The following is a 26,870-nucleotide window of genomic DNA, read 5'->3' as shown; positions in this document are numbered from 1 at the left end:
TGATCGTTCCCTTGAAGACCAGTAGTAGTTACCGATGCACATCTGGAGGCATTCTGTAATCTGTGGACTATCAGAGTGTTGATGAAACACAGAAATTGCATCGGGATTGAATACAACAGTCACCATGCCTACTTTCCTCCATGGGAGTAACGTCTGAAAGAGTCTACGATTTGATCGTTCCCAGGAAGGCCAGTAGTAGTTTCCGATGCAAATCTGGAGACAATCTGTAATCTGTGGACAATCAGAGTGTTGGTTAAACACAGATATTGCATCGTGATTGAATACAACTGTCACCACGCGCACATTCCTCCATTGGAGTAATGTCTCAAACAGTCTACGCTTTCATCGTTCCCTGGAAGACCTGTGGTAGTTTCCGATGCACATCTGGAGGCATTCTGTAATCTATGGACCATCAGAGTGCTGATGAAACAAAGGATCTGCATTGGGATTGTATACAGCAGTCACCATGCGCACTTTCCTCCATATGAGTAATGTCTCTAACAGTCTACGCTTTGATCGTTCCCTGGAAGACCAAAAGTAGTTTCCGATGCACATCTGGAGGCATTCTGTAATCTGTGGACTATCAGAGTGCTGATGAAACACAGAAATTGCATCGGGATTGAATACAACAGTCATCATGAGCACTTTCCTCCATGGGAGTAATGTCTCAAACAGTCTACGCTTTGATCGTTCATTGGAAGACCAGTAGTAGTTTCCGATGGACATCTGGAGGCATTCTGTAATCTGTGGAATATCAGACTGTTGATAAAACACAGAAATTGCATCGGGATTGAATACAACAGTCACCATGCGCACTTTCCTCCATTTGAGTAATGTCTCAAACAGTCTACGCTTTGATCGTTCCCTGGAAGACCAGTAGTAGTTTCCGATGCATATCTGGAAGCATTCTGCAATCTGTGGAGTATCAGAGTGTTGTTGAAACACAGAAATTGCATCGGGATTGAATACAACAGTCACCATGCGCACTTTCCTCCATATGAGTAATGTCTCAAACAGTCTACGCTTTGATCGTTCCCTGGAAGACCAGTAGTAGTTTCCGATATACATCTGGAGGCATTCTGTAATCTGTGGACTATCAGACTGTTGATGAAACACAGAAATTGCATCGGGATTGAATACAACAGTTACCATGCGCACTTTCCTCTATGGGAGTAATGTCTCAAACTGACTACGATTTGATCGTTCCTTGGAAGAACAGTAGTAGTTTCCGATGCACATCTGGAGGCATTCTGTAATCTGTGGACTATCAGACTGTTGATGAAACACAGAAATTGCATCGGGATTGAATACAACAGTCACCATGCGCACTTTCCTCCATGGGAGTAATGTCTCAGACTGTCTACGCTTTGATCGTTCCCAGGAAGACCAGTAGTAGTTTCCGATGCACATCTGGAGGCATTCTGTAATCTGTGGACTATCAGAGTGTTGATGAAACACAGAAAATGCATCGGGATTGAATACAGCAGTCCCCATGTGCACTTTCCTCCATGGGAGTAATGTCTTAAAGAGTTTACGATTTGATCGTTCCCTGGAAGACCAGTAAAAGTTTCCGATGCACATCTGGAGGCATTCTTTAATCTGTGGACTATCAGAATGTTGATGAAACACAGAAATTGCATCGGGATTGAATACAACAGTCACCATGCGCACTCTCCTCCATGGGAGAAATGTCTCAAACAGTCTATTATTTGATCGTACCCTGGAACACCAGAAGTAGTTTCCGATGCACATCTGAAGGCATTCTGTAATCTGTGGACTACCAGAATGTTGATGAAACACAGAAATTGCAACGGGATTGAATACAAAAGCCACCATGCGCACTTTCCTCCATGGGAGTAATGTCTCAGACAGTCTACGCGTTGATCGTTTCCAGGAAGACCAGTAGTAGTTTCCGATGCACATCTGGAGTCATTCTGTAATCTGTGGACCTTCAAAGTGTTGATGAAACACAGAAATTGCATCGATAGTGAATACAACACTCACCATCCGTACTTTCCTCAATGGGATTAATTCTCAAACAGGCTACGCTTTGATCGTTCCCTGGAAGACCAGTAGTAGTTTCCGATGCACATCTGGAGGCATTCTGTAATCTGTGGACTATCAGAGTGCTGATGAAACACAGAAATTGCATCGGGATTGAATACAACAGTCATCATGAGCACTTTCCTCCATGGGAGTAATGTCTCAAACAGTCTACGCCTTGATCGTTCCCTGGAAGACCAGTAGTAGTTTCTGATGCACATCTGGAGACAATCTGTAATCTGTGGACCTTCAAAGTGTTGATGAATCACAGAAATTGCATCGGGATTGAATACAACAGTCACCATGCCCACTTTCCTCCATGGGAGTAACGTCTGAAACATTCTACGCTTTGATCGTTCACAGGAAGGCCAGTAGTAGTTTCCGATGCACATCTGGAGACAATCTGTAATCTGTGGACAATCAGAGTGTTGGTTAAACACAGAAATTATATCGTGATTGAATACAACTGTCACCACGCGCACTTTCCTCCATGGGAGTAATGTCTCAGACAGTCTACGCTTTGATCGTTCCCTGGAAGACCAGTGGTAGTTTCCGATGCACATCTGGAGGCATTCTGTAATCTATGGACTATCAGAGTGTTGATGAAACAAAGGATCTGCATTGGGATTGTATACAGCAGTCACCATGCGCACTTTCCTCCATATGAGTAATGTCTCCAACAGTCTACGCTTTGATCGTTCCCTGGAAGACCAAAAGTAGTTTCCGATGCACATCTGGAGGCATTCTGTAATCTGTGGACTATCAGAGTGTTGATGAAACACAGTAATAGCATCGGGATTGAATACAACAGTCACCATGCGCACTTTCCTGCATGAGAGTAATGTCTCAAACAGCCTACGCTTTGATCGTTCCCTGGAAGACCAGTAGTAGTTTCCGATGCACATCTGGAGGCATTCTGTAATCTGTGGAATATCAGACTGTTGATGAAACACATAAATTGCATCGGGATTGAATACAACAGTCACCATGCGCACTTTCCTCCATTTGAGTAATGTCTCAAACAGTCTACGCTTTGATCGTTCCCTGGAAGACCAGTAGTAGTTTCCGATGCATATCTGGAAGCATTCTGTAATCTGTGGAGTATCAGTGTGTTGTTGAAACACAGAAATTGCATCGGGATTGAATACAACAGTCACCATGCGCACTTTCCTCCATATGAGTAATGTCTCAAACAGTCTACGCTTTGATCGTTCCATGGAAGACCAGTAGTAGTTTCCGATATACATCTGGAGGCATTCTGTAATCTGTGGACTATCAGACTGTTGATGAAACACAGAAATTGCATCGGGATTGAATACAACAGTTACCATGCGCACTTTCCTCTATGGGAGTAATGTCTCAAACTGTCTACGCTTTGATCGTTCCCTGGAAGAAGAGTAGTAATTTCCGATGCCCATCTGGAGGCATTCTGTAATCTGTGGACTATCAGACTGTTGATGAAACACAGAAATTGCATCGGGATTGAATACAGCAGTCACCATGCGCACTTTCCTCCATGGGAGTAATGTCTCAGGCAGTCTACGCTTTGATCGTTCCCTGGAAGACCAGTAGTAGTTTCCGATGCACATCTGGGGGCATTCTGTAAACTGTGGACTATCAGAGTGTTGATGAAACACAGAAATTGCATCGGGATTGAGTACAACAGTCACCATGAGCACTTTCCTCCATGGGAGTAATGTCTCAAACGGTCTATTATTTGATCGTACCCTGGAACACCAGAAGTAGTTTCCGATGGACATCTGAAGGCATTCTATAATCTGTGGACTATCAGAATGTTGATGAAACACAGAAATTGCAACGGGATTGAATACAAAAGCCACCATGCCCACTTTCCTCCATGGGAGTAATGTCTCAGACAGTCTACGCTTTGATCGTTTCCAGGAAGACCAGTAGTAGTTCCGATGCACATCTGGAGGCATTCTGTAATCTGTGGACTATCAGAGTGTTAATGAACCACAGAAAATGCATCGGGATTGAGTACAACCGTCACCATGCGCACTTTTATCCATGGGAGTAATGTCTCAAACAGTCTACACTTTGATCGTTCCCTGGAAGACCAGTGGTAGTTTCCGATGCACATCTGGAGGCATTCTGTAATCTGTGGACTATCAGAGTGTTGATGAAACAAAGGATCTGCATCGGGATTCTATACAGCAGTCACCATGCGCACTTTCCTCCATATGGGTAATGTCTCTAACAGTCTACGCTTTGATCGTTCCCTGGAAGACCAAAAGTAGTTTCCGATGCACATCTGGAGGCATTCTGTAATCTGTGGACAATCAGAGTGTTGATGAAACACAGAAATTGCCTCGGGATTCAATACAACAGTCACCATGCGCACTTTACTCCATGGGTGTAATGTCTGAAACAGTCCACGCTTTGATCGTTCCCTTGAAGACCAGTAGTAGTTACCGATGCACATCTGGAGGCATTCTGTAATCTGTGGACTATCAGAGTGTTGATGAAACACAGAAATTGCATCGGGATAGAATACAACAGTCACCATGCCTACTTTCCTCCATGGGAGTAACGTCTGAAAGAGTCTACGATTTGATCGTTCCCAGGAAGGCCAGTAGTAGTTTCCGATGCAAATCTGGAGACAATCTGTAATCTGTGGACAATCAGAGTGTTGGTTAAACACAGATATTGCATCGTGATTGAATACAACTGTCACCACGCGCACTTTCCTCCATTGGAGTAATGTCTCAAACAGTCTGCGCTTTGATCGTTCCCTGGAAGACCTGTGGTAGTTTCCGATGCACATCTGGAGGCATTCTGTAATCTATGGACTATCAGAGTGCTGATGAAACAAAGGATCTGCATTATGATTGTATACAGCAGTCACCATGCGCACTTTCCTCCATATGAGTAATGTCTCTAACAGTCTACGCTTTGATCGTTCCCTGGAAGACCAAAAGTAGTTTCCGATGCACATCTGGAGGCATTCTGTAATCTGTGGACTATCAGAGTGCTGATGAAACACAGAAATTGCATCGGGATTGAATACAACAGTCATCATGAGCACTTTCCTCCATGGGAGTAATGTCTCAAACAGTCTACGCTTTGATCGTTCATTGGAAGACCAGTAGTAGTTTCCGATGCACATCTGGAGGCATTCTGTAATCTGTGGAATATCAGACTGTTGATAAAACACAGAAATTGCATCGGGATTGAATACAACAGTCACCATGCGCACTTTCCTCCATTTGAGTAATGTCTCAAACAGTCTACGCTTTGATCGTTCCCTGGAAGACCAGTAGTAGTTTCCGATGCATATCTGGAAGCATTCTGTAATCTGTGGAGTATCAGAGTGTTGATGAAACAAAGGATCTGCATTGGGATTGTATACAGCAGTCACCATGCGCACTTTCCTCCATATGAGTAATGTCTCCAACAGTCTACGCTTTGATCGTTCCCTGGAAGACCAAAAGTAGTTTCCGATGCACATCTGGAGGCATTCTGTAATCTGTGGACTATCAGAGTGTTGATGAAACACAGAAATTGCATCGGGATTGAATACAACAGTCACCATGCGCACTTTCCTGCATGAGAGTAATGTCTCAAACAGCCTACGCTTTGATCGTTCCCTGGAAGACCAGTAGTAGTTTCCGATGCACATCTGGAGGCATTCTGTAATCTGTGGAATATCAGACTGTTGATGAAACACATAAATTGCATCGGGATTGAATACAACAGTCACCATGCGCACTTTCCTCCATTTGAGTAATGTCTCAAACAGTCTACGCTTTGATCGTTCCCTGGAAGACCAGTAGTAGTTTCCGATGCATATCTGGAAGCATTCTGTAATCTGTGGAGTATCAGTGTGTTGTTGAAACACAGAAATTGCATCGGGATTGAATACAACAGTCACCATGCGCACTTTCCTCCATATGAGTAATGTCTCAAACAGTCTACGCTTTGATCGTTCCCTGGAAGACCAGTAGTAGTTTCCGATATACATCTGGAGGCATTCTGTAATCTGTGGACTATCAGACTGTTGATGAAACACAGAAATTGCATCGGGATTGAATACAACAGTTACCATGCGCACTTTCCTCTATGGGAGTAATGTCTCAAACTGTCTACGCTTTGATCGTTCCCTGGAAGAACAGTAGTAATTTCCGATGCACATCTGGAGGCATTCTGTAATCTGTGGACTATCAGACTGTTGATGAAACACAGAAATTGCATCGGGATTGAATACAGCAGTCACCATGCGCACTTTCCTCCATTTGAGTAATGTCTCAGGCAGTCTACGCTTTGATCGTTCCCAGGAAGACCAGTAGTAGTTTCCGATGCACATCTGGAGGCATTCTGTAAACTGTGGACTATCAGAGTGTTGATGAAACACAGAAATTGCATCGGGATTGAGTACAACAGTCACCATGAGCACTTTCCTCCATGGGAGTAATGTCTCAAACGGTCTATTATTTGATCGTACCCTGGAACACCAGAAGTAGTTTCCGATGGACATCTGAAGGCATTCTATAATCTGTGGACTATCAGAATGTTGATGAAACACAGAAATTGCAACGGGATTGAATACAAAAGCCACCATGCCCACTTTCCTCCATGGGAGTAATGTCTCAAACAGTCTACACTTTGATCGTTCCCTGGAAGACCAGTAGTAGTTTCCGATGTACATCTGGAGACAATCTGTAAACTGTGGACTATCAGGGTGTTGATGAAACACAGAAATTGCATCGGGATTGCATACAACAATCACCATGCGCACTTTCCTCCATGGGAGTAATGTCTGAAACAGTCTACGCTTTGATCGATCACTGGAAGACCAGTAGTAGTTTACGATGCACAACTGGAGGCATTCTGTAATCTGTGGACTATCAGAGTGTTGATGAAACACAGAAATTGCATCGGGATTCAATACAACTGTCACCATGCGCACTTTCCTACATTGGAGTAATGTCTCTAACAGTCTACGCTTTGATCGTTCCCTGGAAGACCAGTAGTAGTTTCCGATGCACATCTGGAGGCATTCTGTAATCTGTAGACTATCAGAGTGTTGATGACACACAGAAATTGCATCGGGATTGAATACAACAGTCACCATTCGCACTTTCCTCCATGGGAGTAATTCTCAAACAGTCTAGTCTTTGATCGTTCCCAGGAAGACGAGTAGTAGTTTCCGATGCACATCTGGAGCATTCTGTAATCTGTGTACCTTCAAAGTGTTGATGAAACACAGAAATTGCATCGGGAGTGAAGACAACTGTCACCATCCTCACTTTTCTCCATGGGAGAAAACCGCAAACAGGGTACGCTTTGATCGTTCCTTGGAAGACCAGTAGTAGTTTTCGATGCACATCTGGTGGCATTCTGTAACCTGTGGACCTTCAAAGTGTTGATGAATCACAGAAATTGCATCGGGATTGAATACAACAGTCACCATGCCCACTTTCCTCCATGGGAGTAACGTCTGAAACAGTCTAAGCTTTGATCGTTCCCAGAAAGGAGAGTGGTAGTTACCGATGCACATCTGGAGACAATCTGTAATCTGTGGACAATCAGAGTGTTGATGAAACACAGAAATAGCATCGGGATTGAATACAACTGTCACCACGCGCACTTTCCTATATGGGAGTAATGTCTCAAACAGTCTACGCTTTGATCGTTCCCTGGAAGACCAGTGGTAGTTTCCGATGCACATCTGGAGGCATTCTGTAATCTGTGGACTATCAGAGTGTTGATGAAACAAAGGATCTGCATCGGGATTCTATACAGCAGTCACCATGCGCACTTTCCTCCATATGGGTAATGTCTCTAACAGTCTACGCTTTGATCGTTCCCTGGAAGACCAAAAGTAGTTTCCGATGCACATCTGGAGGCATTCTGTAATCTGTGGACTATCAGAGTGTTGATGAAACACAGAAATTACATCTTGATTAAATACAACAGTCACCATGAGCACTTTCCTCCATGGGAGTAAAGTTTCAAACATTTTTTTATCGTTCCCTGGAAGACCAGTAGTAGTTTCCGATGCACATCTGGAGGCATTCTGTAATCTGTGGACTATCAGAGTGTTGATGAAACACAGTAATAGCATCGGGATTGAATACAACAGTTACCATGCGCACTTTCCTGCATGAGAGTAATGTCTCAAACAGCCTACGCTTTGATCGTTCCCTGGAAGACCAGTAGTAGTTTTCGATGCACATCTGGAGGCATTCTGTAATCTGTGGAATATCAGACTGTTGATGAAACACAGAAATTGCATCGCGATTGAATACAACAGTCACATTGCGCACTTTCCTGCATGAGAGTAATGTCTCAAACAGCCTACGCTTTGATCGTTCCCAGGAAGACCAGTAGTAGTTTCCGATGCACATCTGGAGGCATTCTGTAATCTGTGGAATATCAGACTGTTGATGAAACACAGAAATTGCATCGTGATTGAATACAACAGTCAAATTGCGCACTTTCCTCCATTTGAGTAATGTCTCTAACAGTCTGCGCTTTGATCGTTCCCTGGAAGACCAGTAGTAGTTTCCGATGCACATCAGGAGACATTCTGTAATCTGTGGACTATCAGAGTACTGATGAAACACAGAAATTACATCGGGATTGAAAACAACAGTCACCATGATCACTTTCCTCCATGGGAGTAATGTCTCAAACAGTCTTTTTTTTTATCGTTCCCTGGAAGACCAGTAGTAGTTTCGGATGCACATCTGGAGGAATTCTGTAATCTGTGGACAATCAGAGTGTTGATTAAACACAGAAATTGCATCGGGATTGAATACAACAGTCACCACGCGCACTTTCCTCCATGGGAGTAATGTCTCAAACCGTCTACTCTTTGATAGTTCCCTGGAAAACCATAGGTAGTTTCCGATGCACATCTGGAAGTATTCTGTAATCTGTGGACTATCAGAGTGTTGATGAAACACAGAATCTGGATCGGGATTGTATACAGCAGTCACCATGCTCACTTTCCTCCATGGGAGTAATGTCTCTAACAGTCTAGGCTTTGATCGTTCCCAGGAAGGCCAGTAGTAGTTTCCGATGCAAATCTGGAGACAATCTGTAATCTGTGGACAATCAGAGTGTTGGTTAAACACAGATATTGCATCGTGATTGAATACAACTGTCACCACGCGCACTTTCCTCCATTGGAGTAATGTCTCAAACAGTCTGCGCTTTGATCGTTCCCTGGAAGACCTGTGGTAGTTTCCGATGCACATCTGGAGGCATTCTGTAATCTATGGACTATCAGAGTGCTGATGAAACAAAGGATCTGCATTGGGATTGTATACAGCAGTCACCATGCGCACTTTCCTCCATATGAGTAATGTCTCTAACAGTCTACGCTTTGATCGTTCCCTGGAAGACCAAAAGTAGTTTCCGATGCACATCTGGAGGCATTCTGTAATCTGTGGACTATCAGAGTGCTGATGAAACACAGAAATTGCATCGGGATTGAATACAACAGTCATCATGAGCACTTTCCTCCATGGGAGTAATGTCTCAAACAGTCTACGCTTTGATCGTTCATTGGAAGACCAGTAGTAGTTTCCGATGCACATCTGGAGGCATTCTGTAATCTGTGGAATATCAGACTGTTGATAAAACACAGAAATTGCATCGGGATTGAATACAACAGTCACCATGCGCACTTTCCTCCATTTGAGTAATGTCTCAAACAGTCTACGCTTTGATCGTTCCCTGGAAGACCAGTAGTAGTTTCCGATGCATATCTGGAAGCATTCTGTAATCTGTGGAGTATCAGAGTGTTGATGAAACAAAGGATCTGCATTGGGATTGTATACAGCAGTCACCATGCGCACTTTCCTCCATATGAGTAATGTCTCCAACAGTCTACGCTTTGATCGTTCCCTGGAAGACCAAAAGTAGTTTCCGATGCACATCTGGAGGCATTCTGTAATCTGTGGACTATCAGAGTGTTGATGAAACACAGTAATAGCATCGGGATTGAATACAACAGTCACCATGCGCACTTTCCTGCATGAGAGTAATGTCTCAAACAGCCTACGCTTTGATCGTTCCCTGGAAGACCAGTAGTAGTTTCCGATGCACATCTGGAGGCATTCTGTAATCTGTGGAATATCAGACTGTTGATGAAACACATAAATTGCATCGGGATTGAATACAACAGTCACCATGCGCACTTTCCTCCATTTGAGTAATGTCTCAAACAGTCTACGCTTTGATCGTTCCCTGGAAGACCAGTAGTAGTTTCCGATGCATATCTGGAAGCATTCTGTAATCTGTGGAGTATCAGTGTGTTGTTGAAACACAGAAATTGCATCGGGATTGAATACAACAGTCACCATGCGCACTTTCCTCCATATGAGTAATGTCTCAAACAGTCTACGCTTTGATCGTTCCCTGGAAGACCAGTAGTAGTTTCCGATATACATCTGGAGGCATTCTGTAATCTGTGGACTATCAGACTGTTGATGAAACACAGAAATTGCATCGGGATTGAATACAACAGTTACCATGCGCACTTTTCTCTATGGGAGTAATGTCTCAAACTGTCTACGCTTTGATCGTTCCCTGGAAGAACAGTAGTAATTTCCGATGCACATCTGGAGGCATTCTGTAATCTGTGGACTATCAGACTGTTGATGAAACACAGAAATTGCATCGGGATTGAATACAGCAGTCACCATGCGCACTTTCCTCCATGGGAGTAATGTCTCAGGCAGTCTACGCTTTGATCGTTCCCAGGAAGACCAGTAGTAGTTTCCGATGCACATCTGGAGGCATTCTGTAAACTGTGGACTATCAGAGTGTTGATGAAACACAGAAATTGCATCGGGATTGAGTACAACAGTCACCATGAGCACTTTCCTCCATGGGAGTAATGTCTCAAACGGTCTATTATTTGATCGTACCCTGGAACACCAGAAGTAGTTTCCGATGGACATCTGAAGGCATTCTATAATCTGTGGACTATCAGAATGTTGATGAAACACAGAAATTGCAACGGGATTGAATACAAAAGCCACCATGCCCACTTTCCTCCATGGGAGTAATGTCTCAAACAGTCTACACTTTGATCGTTCCCTGGAAGACCAGTAGTAGTTTCCGATGTACATCTGGAGACAATCTGTAAACTGTGGACTATCAGGGTGTTGATGAAACACAGAAATTGCATCGGGATTGCATACAACAATCACCATGCGCACTTTCCTCCATGGGAGTAATGTCTGAAACAGTCTACGCTTTGATCGATCACTGGAAGACCAGTAGTAGTTTACGATGCACAACTGGAGGCATTCTGTAATCTGTGGACTATCAGAGTGTTGATGAAACACAGAAATTGCATCATGATTCAATACAACTGTCACCATGCGCACTTTCCTACATTGGAGTAATGTCTCTAACAGTCTACGCTTTGATCGTTCCCTGGAAGACCAGTAGTAGTTTCCGATGCACATCTGGAGGCATTCTGTAATCTGTAGACTATCAGAGTGTTGATGACACACAGAAATTGCATCGGGATTGAATACAACAGTCACCATTCGCACTTTCCTCCATGGGAGTAATTCTCAAACAGTCTAGTCTTTGATCGTTCCCAGGAAGACCAGTAGTAGTTTCCGATGCACATCTGGAGCATTCTGGAATCTGTGTACCTTCAAAGTGTTGATGAAACACAGAAATTGCATCGGGAGTGAAGACAACTGTCACCATCCTCACTTTTCTCCATGGGAGAAAACCGCAAACAGGGTACGCTTTGATCGTTCCTTGGAAGACCAGTAGTAGTTTTCGATGCACATCTGGTGGCATTCTGTAACCTGTGGACCTTCAAAGTGTTGATGAATCACAGAAATTGCATCGGGATTGAATACAACAGTCACCATGCCCACTTTCCTCCATGGGAGTAACGTCTGAAACAGTCTACGCTTTGATCGTTCCCAGAAAGGAGAGTGGTAGTTACCGATGCACATCTGGAGACAATCTGTAATCTGTGGACAATCAGAGTGTTGATGAAACACAGAAATAGCATCGGGATTGAATACAACTGTCACCACGCGCACTTTCCTATATGGGAGTAATGTCTCAAACGGTCTACGCTTTGATCGTTCCCTGGAAGACCAGTGGTAGTTTCCGATGCACATCTGGAGGCATTCTGTAATCTGTGGACTATCAGAGTGTTGATGAAACAAAGGATCTGCATCGGGATTCTATACAGCAGTCACCATGCGCACTTTCCTCCATATGGGTAATGTCTCTAACAGTCTACGCTTTGATCGTTCCCTGGAAGACCAAAAGTAGTTTCCGATGCACATCTGGAGGCATTCTGTAATCTGTGGACTATCAGAGTGTTGATGAAACACAGAAATTACATCTTGATTAAATACAACAGTCACCATGAGCACTTTCCTCCATGGGAGTAAAGTTTCAAACATTTTTTTATCGTTCCCTGGAAGACCAGTAGTAGTTTCCGATGCACATCTGGAGGCATTCTGTAATCTGTGGACTATCAGAGTGTTGATGAAACACAGTAATAGCATCGGGATTGAATACAACAGTTACCATGCGCACTTTCCTGCATGAGAGTAATGTCTCAAACAGCCTACGCTTTGATCGTTCCCTGGAAGACCAGTAGTAGTTTTCGATGCACATCTGGAGGCATTCTGTAATCTGTGGAATATCAGACTGTTGATGAAACACAGAAATTGCATCGCGATTGAATACAACAGTCACATTGCGCACTTTCCTGCATGAGAGTAATGTCTCAAACAGCCTACGTTTTGATCGTTCCCAGGAAGACCAGTAGTAGTTTCCGATGCACATCTGGAGGCATTCTGTAATCTGTGGAATATCAGACTGTTGATGAAACACAGAAATTGCATCGTGATTGAATACAACAGTCAAATTGCGCACTTTCCTCCATTTGAGTAATGTCTCTAACAGTCTGCGCTTTGATCGTTCCCTGGATGACCAGTAGTAGTTTCCGATGCACATCAGGAGACATTCTGTAATCTGTGGACTATCAGAGTACTGATGAAACACAGAAATTACATCGGGATTGAAAACAACAGTCACCATGAGCACTTTCCTCCATGGGAGTAATGTCTCAAACAGTCTTTTTTTTTATCGTTCCCTGGAAGACCAGTAGTAGTTTCGGATGCACATCTGGAGGAATTCTGTAATCTGTGGACAATCAGAGTGTTGATTAAACACAGAAATTGCATCGGGATTGAATACAACAGTCACCACGCGCACTTTCCTCCATGGGAGTAATGTCTCAAACCGTCTACTCTTTGATAGTTCCCTGGAAAACCATAGGTAGTTTCCGATGCACATCTGGAAGTATTCTGTAATCTGTGGACTATCAGAGTGTTGATGAAACACAGAATCTGGATCGGGATTGTATACAGCAGTCACCATGCTCACTTTCCTCCATGGGAGTAATGTCTCTAACAGTCTACGCTTTGATCGTTCCCTGGAAGACCAGTAGTAGTTTCCGATGCACATCTGGAGACAATGTGTAATCTGTGGACAATCCGAGTGTTGATGAAACACAGAAATTGCATCGGGATTGAATACAACAATCACCATGCGCACTTTCCTCCATGGGAGTAATGTCTGAAACAGTCTACGCTTTGATCGATCCCTGGAAGACCAGTAGTAGTTTACGATGCACATCTGGAGGCATTCTGTAATCTGTTGACTATCAGACTGTTCATGAAACACAGAAATTGCATCGGGATTGAATACAACATGCACCATGCGCACTTTCCTCCATGGTAGTAATGTCACACACAGTCTATTCTTTGATCTACCCTGGACGACCAGTAGTAGTTACCGATGCACATCTGGAGGCATTCTGTAGTCTGTGGACTATCAGAGTGTTGATGAAACACAGAAATTGCATCGGGATTGAATACACCAGTTACCATGCCCACTTTCCTCCATGGGAGTAACGTCTGAAAGAGTCTACGATTTGATCGTTCCCAGGAAGGCCAGTAGTAGTTTCCGATGCAAATCTGGAGACAATCTGTAATCTGTGGACTATCAGAGTGTTGGTTAAACACATATATTGCATCGTGATTGAATACAACTGTCAACACGCGCACTTTCCTCCATTGGAGTAATGTCTCAAACAGTCTACGCTTTGATCGTTCCCTGGAAGACCTGTGGTAGTTTCCGATGCACATCTGGAGGCACTCTGTAATCTATGGACTATCAGAGTGCTGATGAAACAAAGGATCTGCATTGGGATTGTATACAGCAGTCACCATGCGCACTTTCCTCCATATGAGTAATGTCTCTAACAGTCAACGCTTTGATCGTTCCCTGGAAGACCTAAAGTAGTTTCCGATGCACATCTGGAGGCATTCTCTAATCTGTGGACTATCAGAGTGCTGATGAAACACAGAAATTGCATCGGGATTGAATACAACAGTCACCATGCGCACTTTCCTCCATTTGAGTAATGTCTCAAACAGTCTACGCTTTGATCGTTCCCTGGAAGACCAGTAGTAGTTTCCGATGCATATCTGGAAGCATTCTGTAATCTGTGGAGTATCGGACTGTTGATGAAACACAGAAATTGCATCGGGATTGAATACAACAGTCACCATGCGCACTTTCCTCCATGGGAGTAATGTCTCAGACAGTCTACGCTTTGATCGTTCCCTGGAAGACCAGTGGTAGTTTCCGATGCACATCTGGAGGCATTCTGTAATCTATGGACTATCAGAGTGTTGATGAAAAAAAGGATCTGCATTGGGATTGTATACAGCAGTCACCATGCGCACTTTCCTCCATATGAGTAATGTCTCCAACAGTCTACGCTTTGATCGTTCCCTGGAAGACCAGTAGTAGTTTCCGATGCACATCTGGAGGCATTCTGTAATCTGTATACTATCAGACTGTTGATGAAACACAGAAATTGCATCGGGATTGAATACAACAGTTACCATGCGCACTTTCCGCTATGAGAGTAATGTCTCAAACTGTCTACGCTTTGATCGTTCCTTGGAAGAACAGTAGTAGTTTCCGATGCACATCTGGAGGCATTCTGTAATCTGTGGACTATCGGACTGTTGATGAAACACAGAAATTGCATCGGGATTGAATACAACAGTCACCATGCGCACTTTCCTCCATGGGAGTAATGTCTCAGACAGTCTACGCTTTGATCGTTCCCAGGAAGACCAGTAGTAGTTTCCAATGCACATCTGGAGGCATTCTGTAATCTGTGGACTATCAGAGTGTTGATGAAACACAGAAAATGCATCGGGATTGAATACAGCAGTCCCCATGTGCACTTTCCTCCATGGGAGTAATGTCTTAAAGAGTTTACGATTTGATCGTTCCCTGGAAGACCAGTAAAAGTTTCCGATGCACATCTGGAGGCATTCTGTAATCTGTGGACTATCAGAATGTTGATGAAACACAGAAATTGCATCGGGATTGAATACAACAGTCACCATGCGCACTTTCCTCCATGGGAGTAATGTCTCAAACAGTCTATTATTTGATCGTACCCTGGAACACCAGAAGTAGTTTCCGATGCACATCTGAAGGCATTCTGTAATCTGTGGACTACCAGAATGTTGATGAAACACAGAAATTTCAACGGGATTGAATACAAAAGCCACCATGCGCACTTTCCTCCATGGGAGTAATGTCTCAGACAGTCTACGCTTTGATCGTTTCCAGGAAGACAAGTAGTAGTTTCCGATGCACATCTGGAGTCATTCTGTAATCTGTGGACCTTCAAAGTGTTGATGAAACACAGAAATTGCATCGGTAGTGAATACAACACTCACCATCCGTACTTTCCTCAATGGGATTAATTCTCAAACAGGCTACGCTTTGATCGTTCCCTGGAAGACCAGTAGTAGTTTCCGATGCACATCTGGAGGCATTCTGTAATCTGTGGACTATCAGAGTGCTGATGAAACACAGAAATTGCATCGGGATTGAATACAACAGTCATCATGAGCACTTTCCTCCATGGGAGTAATGTCTCAAACAGTCTACGCCTTGATCGTTCCCTGGAGGACCAGTAGTAGTTTCTGATGCACATCTGGAGGCATTCTGTAATCTGTGGACTATCAGAGTGTTGATGAAACACAGAAATTGCATCGGGACTGAATACAACAGTCACCACGCGCACTTTCCTCATGGGTGTAATGACCCAAACAGTCTACGCTTTTATCGTTCCCTGGAAGACCAGTAGTAGTTTCCGATGCACATCTGGAGACAATCTGTAATCTGTGGACAATCAGAGTGTTGATTAAACACAGAAATTGCATCGGGATTGAATACAACAATCACCATGCGCACTTTCCTCCGTGGGAGTAATGTCTGAAACAGTCTACGCTTTGATCGATCCCTGGAAGACCAGTAGTAGTTTACGATGCACATCTGGAGGCATTCTGTAATCTGTTGACTATCTGACTGTTCATGAACCACAGAAATTGCATCGGGATTGAATACAACATGCACCATGCGCACTTTCGTCCATGGTAGTAATGTCACACACAGTCAATTCTTTGATCTACCCTGGACGACCAGAAGTAGTTTCCGATGCACATCTGGAGTCATTCTGTAATCTGTGGACTATCAGAGTGTTGATGAAACACAGAAATTGCAGCGGGATTGAATACAACAGTCACCATGCGCACTTTCCTCCATGGGAGTAATTTTCAACCTGTCTACGGTTTGATCGTTCCCTGGAAGACCAGTAGTAGTTATCGATGCACTTCTGGACACAATCTGTAATCTGTGGACCTCCAAAGTGTTGATGAAACACAGAAATTGCCTCGGGATTCAATACAACAGTCACCATGCGCACTTTCCTCCATGGGTGTAATGTCTGAAACAGTGTACGCTTTGATCGTTCCCTTGAAGACCAGTAGTAGTTACCGATGCACATCTGGAGGCATTCTGTAATCTGTGGACTATCAGAGTGTTGATGAAACACAGAAATTGCATCGGGATTACATACAACAGTCACCATGCGCACTTTCCTACATTGGAGTAATGTCTCTAACAGTCTACGCTTTGATCGTTCCCTGAAAGACCAGTAGTATTTTCCGATGCACATCTGGAGGCATTCTGTAATCTGTAGACTATCAGAGTGTTGATGAAACACAGAAATTGCATCGGGATTGAATACAACAGTCACCATTCGCACTTTCCTCCATGGGAGTAATTCTCAAACTGTCTACTCTTTGATCGTTCCCTGGAAGACCAGTAGTAGTTTCCGATGCACATCTGGAGGCATTTTGTAATCTGTGGACCTTCAAAGTGTTGATGAAACACAGAAATTGCATCGGGAGTGTAGACAACAGTCACCATGCGCACTTTCCTCCATGGGAGAAATTCTCAAACAGGGTACGCTTTGATCGTCCCCTGGAAGACCAGTAGTAGTTTTAGATGCACATCTGGTGGCATTCTGTAACCTGTGGACCTCCAAAGTGTTGACGAAACACAGAAATTGCCTCGGGATTCAATACAACAGTCACCATGCGCACTTTCCTCCATGGGTGTAATGTCTGAAACAGTCTACGCTTTGATCGTTCCCAGGAAGGCCAGTAGTAGTTTCCGATGCACATCTGGAGACAATCTGTAATCTGTGGACAATCAGAGTGTTGGTTAAACACAGAAATTGCTTCGTGATTGAATACAACTGTCACCACGCGCACTTTCCTCCATGGGAGTAATGTCTCAGACAGTCTACGCTTTGATCGTTCCCTGGAAGACCAGTGGTAGTTTCCGATGCACATCTGGAGGCATTCTGTAATCTATGGACTATCAGAGTGTTGATGAAAAAAAGGATCTGCATTGGGATTGTATACAGCAGTCACCATGCGCACTTTCCTCCATATGAGTAATGTCTCCAACAGTCTACGCTTTGATCGTTCCCTGGAAGACCAGTAGTAGTTTCCGATGCACATCTGGAGGCATTCTGTAATCGGTGGACTATCAAAGTGCTGATGAAACACAGAAATTGCATCGGGATTGTATACAACAGTCATCATGAGCACTTTCCTCCATGGGAGTAACGTCTTAAACAGTCTACGCTTTGATCGTTCCCTGGAACACCAGTAGTAGTTTCCGATGCACATCTGGAGACAATCTGTAATCTGTGGACAATCAGGGTGTTGGTTAAACACAGAAATTGCATCGCGATTGAATACAACTGTCACCACGCGCACTTTCCTCCATGGGAGTAATGTCTCAGACAGTCTACGCTTTGATCGTTCCCTGGAAGACCAGTGGTAGTTTCCGATGCTCATCTGGAGGCATTCTGTAATCTGTGGACTATCAGAGTGCTGATGAAACACAGATATTGCATCGGGATTGAATACAACAGTCATCATGAGCACCTTCCTCCATGGGAGTAATGTCTCTAACAGTCTACGCTATGATCGTTCCCTGGAACACCAGTAGTAGTTCCCGATGCACATCTGGAGGCATTCTGTAATCGGTGGACTATCAGAGTGTTGATGAAACACAGTAATAGCATCGGGATTGTATACAACAGTCACCATGCGCACTTTCCTGCATGAGAGTCATGTCTCAAACAGCCTACGCTTTGATCGTTCCCTGGAAGACCAGTAGTAGTTTCCGATGCACATCTGGAGGCATTCTGTAATCTGTGGAATATCAGACTGTTGATGAAACACAGAAATTGCATCGGAATTGAATACAACAGTCACCATGCGCACTTTCCTCCATTTGAGTAATGTCTCAAACAGTCTACGCTTTGATCCTTCCCTGGAAGACCAGTAGTAGTTTCCGATGCATATCTGGAAGCAATCTGTAATCTGTGGTGTATCAGTGTGTTGTTGAAACACAGAAATTGCATCGGGATTGAATACAACAGTCACCATGCGCACTTTCCTCCATATTAGTAATGTCTCAAACAGTCTACGCTTTAATCGTTCCCTGGAAGACCAAAAGTAGTTTCCGATGCACATCTGGAGGCATTCTGTAATCTGTGGACTATCAGAGTGTTGATGAAACACAGAAATTACATCTTGATTAAATACAACAGTCACCATGAGCACTTTCCTCCATGGGAGTAAAGTTTCAAACATTTTTTTATCGTTCCCTGGAAGACCAGTAGTAGTTTCCGATGCACATCTGGAGGCATTCTGTAATCTGTGGACTATCAGAGTGTTGATGAAACACAGTAATAGCATCGGGATTGAATACAACAGTTACCATGCGCACTTTCCTGCATGAGAGTAATGTCTCAAACAGCCTACGCTTTGATCGTTCCCTGGAAGACCAGTAGTAGTTTTCGATGCACATCTGGAGGCATTCTGTAATCTGTGGAATATCAGACTGTTGATGAAACACAGAAATTGCATCGCGATTGAATACAACAGTCACATTGCGCACTTTCCTGCATGAGAGTAATGTCTCAAACAGCCTACGTTTTGATCGTTCCCAGGAAGACCAGTAGTAGTTTCCGATGCACATCTGGAGGCATTCTGTAATCTGTGGAATATCAGACTGTTGATGAAACACAGAAATTGCATCGTGATTGAATACAACAGTCAAATTGCGCACTTTCCTCCATTTGAGTAATGTCTCTAACAGTCTGCGCTTTGATCGTTCCCTGGATGACCAGTAGTAGTTTCCGATGCACATCAGGAGACATTCTGTAATCTGTGGACTATCAGAGTACTGATGAAACACAGAAATTACATCGGGATTGAAAACAACAGTCACCATGAGCACTTTCCTCCATGGGAGTAATGTCTCAAACAGTCTTTTTTTTATCGTTCCCTGGAAGACCAGTAGTAGTTTCGGATGCACATCTGGAGGAATTCTGTAATCTGTGGACAATCAGAGTGTTGATTAAACACAGAAATTGCATCGGGATTGAATACAACAGTCACCACGCGCACTTTCCTCCATGGGAGTAATGTCTCAAACCGTCTACTCTTTGATAGTTCCCTGGAAAACCATATTTAGTTTCCGATGCACATCTGGAAGTATTCTGTAATCTGTGGACTATCAGAGTGTTGATGAAACACAGAATCTGGATCGGGATTGTATACAGCAGTCACCATGCTCACTTTCCTCCATGGGAGTAATGTCTCTAACAGTCTACGCTTTGATCGTTCCCTAGAAGACCAGTAGTAGTTTCCGATGCACATCTGGAGACAATCTGTAATCTGTGGACAATCCGAGTGTTGATGAAACACAGAAATTGCATCGGGATTGAATACAACAATCACCATGCGCACTTTCCTCCATGGGAGTAATGTCTGAAACAGTCTACGCTTTGATCGATCCCTGGAAGACCAGTAGTAGTTTACGATGCACATCTGGAGGCATTCTGTAATCTGTTGACTATCAGACTGTTCATGAAACACAGAAATTGCATCGGGATTGAATACAACATGCACCATGCGCACTTTCCTCCATGGTAGTAATGTCACACACAGTCTATTCTTTGATCTACCCTGGACGACCAGTAGTAGTTACCGATGCACATCTGGAGGCATTCTGTAATCTGTGGACTATCAGAGTGTTGATGAAACACAGAAATTGCATCGGGATTGAATACACCAGTTACCATGCCCACTTTCCTCCATGGGAGTAACGTCTGAAAGAGTCTACGATTTGATCGTTCCCAGGAAGGCCAGTAGTAGTTTCCGATGCAAATCTGGAGACAATCTGTAATCTGTGGACTATCAGAGTGTTGGTTAAACACATATATTGCATCGTGATTGAATACAACTGTCAACACGCGCACTTTCCTCCATTGGAGTAATGTCTCAAACAGTCTACGCTTTGATCGTTCCCTGGAAGACCTGTGGTAGTTTCCGATGCACATCTGGAGGCACTCTGTAATCTATGGACTATCAGAGTGCTGATGAAACAAAGGATCTGCATTGGGATTGTATACAGCAGTCACCATGCGCACTTTCCTCCATATGAGTAATGTCTCTAACAGTCAACGCTTTGATCGTTCCCTGGAAGACCTAAAGTAGTTTCCGATGCACATCTGGAGGCATTCTCTAATCTGTGGACTATCAGAGTGCTGATGAAACACAGAAATTGCATCGGGATTGAATACAACAGTCACCATGCGCACTTTCCTCCATTTGAGTAATGTCTCAAACAGTCTACGCTTTGATCGTTCCCTGGAAGACCAGTAGTAGTTTCCGATGCATATCTGGAAGCATTCTGTAATCTGTGGAGTATCGGACTGTTGATGAAACACAGAAATTGCATCGGGATTGAATACAACAGTCACCATGCGCACTTTCCTCCATGGGAGTAATGTCTCAGACAGTCTACGCTTTGATCGTTCCCTGGAAGACCAGTGGTAGTTTCCGATGCACATCTGGAGGCATTCTGTAATCTATGGACTATCAGAGTGTTGATGAAAAAAAGGATCTGCATTGGGATTGTATACAGCAGTCACCATGCGAACTTTCCTCCATATGAGTAATGTCTCCAACAGTCTACGCTTTGATCGTTCCCTGGAAGACCAGTAGTAGTTTCCGATGCACATCTGGAGGCATTCTGTAATCTGTATACTATCAGACTGTTGATGAAACACAGAAATTGCATCGGGATTGAATACAACAGTTACCATGCGCACTTTCCGCTATGAGAGTAATGTCTCAAACTGTCTACGCTTTGATCGTTCCTTGGAAGAACAGTAGTAGTTTCCGATGCACATCTGGAGGCATTCTGTAATCTGTGGACTATCGGACTGTTGATGAAACACAGAAATTGCATCGGGATTGAATACAACAGTCACCATGCGCACTTTCCTCCATGGGAGTAATGTCTCAGACAGTCTACGCTTTGATCGTTCCCAGGAAGACCAGTAGTAGTTTCCAATGCACATCTGGAGGCATTCTGTAATCTGTGGACTATCAGAGTGTTGATGAAACACAGAAAATGCATCGGGATTGAATACAGCAGTCCCCATGTGCACTTTCCTCCATGGGAGTAATGTCTTAAAGAGTTTACGATTTGATCGTTCCCTGGAAGACCAGTAAAAGTTTCCGATGCACATCTGGAGGCATTCTGTAATCTGTGGACTATCAGAATGTTGATGAAACACAGAAATTGCATCGGGATTGAATACAACAGTCACCATGCGCACTTTCCTCCATGGGAGTAATGTCTCAAACAGTCTATTATTTGATCGTACCCTGGAACACCAGAAGTAGTTTCCGATGCACATCTGAAGGCATTCTGTAATCTGTGGACTACCAGAATGTTGATGAAACACAGAAATTTCAACGGGATTGAATACAAAAGCCACCATGCGCACTTTCCTCCATGGGAGTAATGTCTCAGACAGTCTACGCTTTGATCGTTTCCAGGAAGACAAGTAGTAGTTTCCGATGCACATCTGGAGTCATTCTGTAATCTGTGGACCTTCAAAGTGTTGATGAAACACAGAAATTGCATCGGTAGTGAATACAACACTCACCATCCGTACTTTCCTCAATGGGATTAATTCTCAAACAGGCTACGCTTTGATCGTTCCCTGGAAGACCAGTAGTAGTTTCCGATGCACATCTGGAGGCATTCTGTAATCTGTGGACTATCAGAGTGCTGATGAAACACAGAAATTGCATCGGGATTGAATACAACAGTCATCATGAGCACTTTCCTCCATGGGAGTAATGTCTCAAACAGTCTACGCCTTGATCGTTCCCTGGAGGACCAGTAGTAGTTTCTGATGCACATCTGGAGGCATTCTGTAATCTGTGGACTATCAGAGTGTTGATGAAACACAGAAATTGCATCGGGACTGAATACAACAGTCACCACGCGCACTTTCCTCATGGGTGTAATGACCCAAACAGTCTACGCTTTTATCGTTCCCTGGAAGACCAGTAGTAGTTTCCGATGCACATCTGGAGACAATCTGTAATCTGTGGACAATCAGAGTGTTGATTAAACACAGAAATTGCATCGGGATTGAATACAACAATCACCATGCGCACTTTCCTCCGTGGGAGTAATGTCTGAAACAGTCTACGCTTTGATCGATCCCTGGAAGACCAGTAGTAGTTTACGATGCACATCTGGAGGCATTCTGTAATCTGTTGACTATCTGACTGTTCATGAACCACAGAAATTGCATCGGGATTGAATACAACATGCACCATGCGCACTTTCGTCCATGGTAGTAATGTCACACACAGTCAATTCTTTGATCTACCCTGGACGACCAGAAGTAGTTTCCGATGCACATCTGGAGTCATTCTGTAATCTGTGGACTATCAGAGTGTTGATGAAACACAGAAATTGCAGCGGGATTGAATACAACAGTCACCATGCGCACTTTCCTCCATGGGAGTAATTTTCAACCTGTCTACGGTTTGATCGTTCCCTGGAAGACCAGTAGTAGTTATCGATGCACTTCTGGACACAATCTGTAATCTGTGGACCTCCAAAGTGTTGATGAAACACAGAAATTGCCTCGGGATTCAATACAACAGTCACCATGCGCACTTTCCTCCATGGGTGTAATGTCTGAAACAGTGTACGCTTTGATCGTTCCCTTGAAGACCAGTAGTAGTTACCGATGCACATCTGGAGGCATTCTGTAATCTGTGGACTATCAGAGTGTTGATGAAACACAGAGATTGCATCGGGATTACATACAACAGTCACCATGCGCACTTTCCTACATTGGAGTAATGTCTCTAACAGTCTACGCTTTGATCGTTCCCTGAAAGACCAGTAGTATTTTCCGATGCACATCTGGAGGCATTCTGTAATCTGTAGACTATCAGAGTGTTGATGAAACACAGAAATTGCATCGGGATTGAATACAACAGTCACCATTCGCACTTTCCTCCATGGGAGTAATTCTCAAACTGTCTACTCTTTGATCGTTCCCTGGAAGACCAGTAGTAGTTTCCGATGCACATCTGGAGGCATTTTGTAATCTGTGGACCTTCAAAGTGTTGATGAAACACAGAAATTGCATCGGGAGTGTAGACAACAGTCACCATGCGCACTTTCCTCCATGGGAGAAATTCTCAAACAGGGTACGCTTTGATCGTCCCCTGGAAGACCAGTAGTAGTTTTAGATGCACATCTGGTGGCATTCTGTAACCTGTGGACCTCCAAAGTGTTGATGAAACACAGAAATTGCCTCGGGATTCAATACAACAGTCACCATGCGCACTTTCCTCCATGGGTGTAATGTCTGAAACAGTCTACGCTTTGATCGTTCCCAGGAAGGCCAGTAGTAGTTTCCGATGCACATCTGGAGACAATCTGTAATCTGTGGACAATCAGAGTGTTGGTTAAACACAGAAATTGCATCGTGATTGAATACAACTGTCACCACGCGCACTTTCCTCCATGGGAGTAATGTCTCAGACAGTCTACGCTTTGATCGTTCCCTGGAAGACCAGTGGTAGTTTCCGATGCACATCTGGAGGCATTCTGTAATCTATGGACTATCAGAGTGTTGATGAAAAAAAGGATCTGCATTGGGATTGTATACAGCAGTCACCATGCGCACTTTCCTCCATATGAGTAATGTCTCCAACAGTCTACGCTTTGATCGTTCCCTGGAAGACCAGTAGTAGTTTCCGATGCACATCTGGAGGCATTCTGTAATCGGTGGACTATCAAAGTGCTGATGAAACACAGAAATTGCATCGGGATTGTATACAACAGTCATCATGAGCACTTTCCTCCATGGGAGTAACGTCTTAAACAGTCTACGCTTTGATCGTTCCCTGGAACACCAGTAGTAGTTTCCGATGCACATCTGGAGACAATCTGTAATCTGTGGACAATCAGGGTGTTGGTTAAACACAGAAATTGCATCGCGATTGAATACAACTGTCACCACGCGCACTTTCCTCCATGGGAGTAATGTCTCAGACAGTCTACGCTTTGATCGTTCCCTGGAAGACCAGTGGTAGTTTCCGATGCTCATCTGGAGGCATTCTGTAATCTGTGGACTATCAGAGTGCTGATGAAACACAGATATTGCATCGGGATTGAATACAACAGTCATCATGAGCACCTTCCTCCATGGGAGTAATGTCTCTAACAGTCTACGCTATGATCGTTCCCTGGAACACCAGTAGTAGTTCCCGATGCACATCTGGAGGCATTCTGTAATCGGTGGACTATCAGAGTGTTGATGAAACACAGTAATAGCATCGGGATTGTATACAACAGTCACCATGCGCACTTTCCTGCATGAGAGTCATGTCTCAAACAGCCTACGCTTTGATCGTTCCCTGGAAGACCAGTAGTAGTTTCCGATGCACATCTGGAGGCATTCTGTAATCTGTGGAATATCAGACTGTTGATGAAACACAGAAATTGCATCGGAATTGAATACAACAGTCACCATGCGCACTTTCCTCCATTTGAGTAATGTCTCAAACAGTCTACGCTTTGATCCTTCCCTGGAAGACCAGTAGTAGTTTCCGATGCATATCTGGAAGCAATCTGTAATCTGTGGTGTATCAGTGTGTTGTTGAAACACAGAAATTGCATCGGGATTGAATACAACAGTCACCATGCGCACTTTCCTCCATATTAGTAATGTCTCAAACAGTCTACGCTTTAATCGTTCCCTGGAACACCAGTAGTAGTTTCCGATGCACATCTGGAGACAATCTGTAATCTGTGGACAATCAGGGTGTTGGTTAAACACAGAAATTGCATCGCGATTGAATACAACTGTCACCACGCGCACTTTCCTCCATGTGAGTAATGTCTCAGACAGTCTACGCTTTGATCGTTCCCTGGAAGACCAGTGGTAGTTTCCGATGCACATCTGGAGGCTTCTGTAATCTATGGACTATCAGAGTGTTGATGAAAAAAAGGATCTGCATTGGGATTGTATACAGCAGTCACCATGCGCACTTTCCTCCATATGAGTAATGTCTCCAACAGTCTACGCTTTGATCGTTCCCTGGAAGACCAGTAGTAGTTTCCGATGCACATCTGGAGGCATTCTGTAATCGGTGGACTATCAGAGTGCTGATGAAACACAGAAATTGCATCGGGATTGAATACAACAGTCATCATGAGCACTTTCCTCCATTGGTAGTAATGTCTTAAACAGTCTACGCTTTGATCGTTCCCTGGAACACCAGTAGTAGTTTCCGATGCACATCTGGAGGCATTCTGTAATCTGTGGACTATCAGACTGTTGATGAAACACAGAAATTGCATCGGGATTGAATACAACAGTTACCATGCGCACTTTCCTCTATGGGAGTAATGTCTCAAAGTGTCTACGCTTTGATCGTTCCCTGGAAGAACAGTAGTAATTTCCGATGCACATCTGGAGGCATTCTGTAATCTGTGGACTATCAGACTGTTGATGAAACACAGAAATTGCATCGGGATTGAATACAACAGTCACCATGCCCACTTTCCTCCATGGGAGTAATGTCTCAGACAGTCTACGCTTTGATCGTTCCCAGGAAGACCAGTAGTAGTTTCCGATGCACATCTGGAGGCATTCTGTAATCTGTGGACTATCGGAGTGTTGATGAAACACGGAAAATGCATCGGGATTGAATACAGCTGTCCCCATGTGCACTTTCCTCCATGGTAGTAATGTCTTAAAGAGTTTACGATTTGATCGTTTCCTGGAAGACCAGTAGAAGTTTCCGATGCACATCTGGAGGCATTCTGTAATCTGTGGACTATCAGAATGTTGATGAAACACAGAAATTGCATCGGGATTGAATACAACAGTCACCATGCGCACTTTCCTCCATGGGAGTAATTTTCAACCAGTCTACGGTTTGATCGTTCCCTGGAAGACCAGTAGTAGTTATCCATGCACTTCTGGACACAATCTGTAATCT

This window comes from Schistocerca gregaria, chromosome 3 (assembly GCF_023897955.1).
Source record: "Schistocerca gregaria isolate iqSchGreg1 chromosome 3, iqSchGreg1.2, whole genome shotgun sequence".
Classification (NCBI taxonomy): Eukaryota; Metazoa; Arthropoda; class Insecta; order Orthoptera; family Acrididae; genus Schistocerca; species Schistocerca gregaria.
The sequence above is the reverse complement of the archived record's forward strand: the minus strand, read 5'-3'. Positions refer to the sequence as shown.